Source organism: Triticum urartu, chromosome 2A, assembly GCF_056163025.1.
Source record: "Triticum urartu cultivar PI428250 chromosome 2A, HENAU_Tu73, whole genome shotgun sequence".
Taxonomy (NCBI): domain Eukaryota; kingdom Viridiplantae; phylum Streptophyta; class Magnoliopsida; order Poales; family Poaceae; genus Triticum; species Triticum urartu.
Genome location: NC_141874.1, coordinates 368,285,368 through 368,287,645, shown reverse-complemented (window position 1 = coordinate 368,287,645; position 2,278 = coordinate 368,285,368).

The following is a 2,278-nucleotide window of genomic DNA, read 5'->3' as shown; positions in this document are numbered from 1 at the left end:
TTTTGAGTTATATAATTTTGCTCTAGTGCTTCACTTATATCTTTTAGAGCACGGTGGTGGATTTGTTTTATAGAAACTATTGATATCTCATGCTTCACTTAGATTATTTTGAGAGTCTTAATAGCATGGTAATTTGCTTAATAATAATATGCTTGGTATTCAAGATTTGTAGAACTTTCTTTTGAGTGCGTTGAATACTAAGAAAAAAATTGATGCTTGATAATTGTTTTGAGATATGAGGATGGTGATATTAGAGTCATGATAGTTGAGTAGTTGTGAATTTGAGAAATGCTTGTGTTAAAATTTGTGATTCCCGTAGCATGCACGTATGGTGAACCGTTATGTGATGAAGTCAGAGCATGATTTATTTATTGATTGTCTTCCTTATGAGTGGCGGTCGGGGACGAGCGATGGTCTTTTCCTACCAATATATCCCCCTAGGAGCATGCGCGTAATACTTTGCTTTGATAAATTCTAGATTTTTGCAATAAGTATATGAGTTCTTTATGACTAATGTTGAGTCCATGGATTATACGCACTTTCCTCCCTTCCACCATTGCTAGCCTCTCTAATACCGCGCACTTTTCGCCGGTATCATACACCCACCAAATACCTTCCTCAAAACAGCCACCATACCTACCTATCATGGCATTTCCATAGCCATTCCGAAATATATTTCCATGCAACTTTCCACCGTTCCGTTCATTATGACACGCTCCATCATTGTCATATTGCTAGCATGATCATGTGGTTGACATCATATTTGTGGCAAAGCCACCGTTGATAATTCTTTCATACATGTCACTCTTGATTCATTGCATATCCCGGTACACCGCCGGAGGCATTCATATAGAGTCATATTTTGTTCTAAGTATTGAGTTGTAATTGTTGAGTTGTAAGAAAAATAAAAAGTGTGATGATCATCATTTTTAGAGCATTGTCCCAAGTGAGGAAAGGATGATGGAGACTATGATTCCCCCACAAGTCGGGATGAGACTCCGGACGAAAAAAATAGGCCATAAAAAAAGAGAAGGCCCAAAAAAATGAGAGAAAAAGAGAGAAGGACAATGTTACTATCCTTTTACCACACTTGTGCTTCAAAGTAGCACCATGATCTTCATGATAGAGAGTCTCTCATTCTGTCACTTTCATATACTAGTGGGAATTTTTCATTATAGAACTTGGCTTGTATATTCCAATGATGGGCTTACTCAAAATGCCCTAGGTCTTCGTGAGCAAGCGAGTTGGATGCACACCCACTTAGTTTCTTTTGTTGAGCTTTCATATACTTATAGCTCTAGTGCATCTGTTGCATGGCAATCCCTACTCACTCACATTCATATCTATTGATGGGCATCTCCATAGCCCGTTGATACGCCTAGTTGATGTGAGACTATCTTCCCTCTTCTTGTCTTGTCCACAACCACCATTCTATTCCACATATAGTGTTATATCCATGGCTCACGCTCATGTATTGCGTAAAGATCAAAAAAGTTTTGAAAATGTCAAAAGTATGAAACAATTGCTTGGCTTGTCATCGGGGTTTTGCATGATTTAAATACTTTGTGTGGTGAATATAGAGCATAGCCAGACTATATGATTTTGTAGGGATAGCTTTCTTTGGCCATGTTATTTTGAGAGGACATAATTGCTTTGTTAGTATGCTTGAAGTATTATTATTTTTATGTCAACATGAACTTTTGTCTTGAATATTTTGAATCTTAATATTCATACCACAATTAAGAAGATTTACATTGAAATTATGCCAAGTAGCACTCCGCATCAAAAATTCTATTTTTATCATTCACCTACTCGAGGACGAGCAGGAATTAAGCTTGGGGATGCTTGATACGTCTCCAACGTATCTATAATTTTTTATTGCTCCATGATATATTATCTACTGTTTTGGACATTATTGGGCTTTATTATCCACTTTTATATTATTTTTGGTACTAACTTATTAACCGGAGGCCCAGCCCAGAACTGTTGTTTTTTGCCTGTTTTAGGGTTTCGAAGAAAAGGAATATCAAACGGAGTCCAAACAGAATGAAACCTTCGAAAACGTGATTTTCTCATCACATAAGATCCAGGAGACTTGGACCCTCCGTCAAGAAAGCCACGAGGCGGTCACGAGGGTAGAGGGCCCCCCTCCTAGGGCGCGCCCCCCTGCCTTGTGGGCCCCTCGAAGCTCCACCGACGTACTTCTTCCTCCTATATATATCCACATACCCCCAAACGATCAGAGACGGAGCCAAAAACCTAATTCCACCACCGCAAC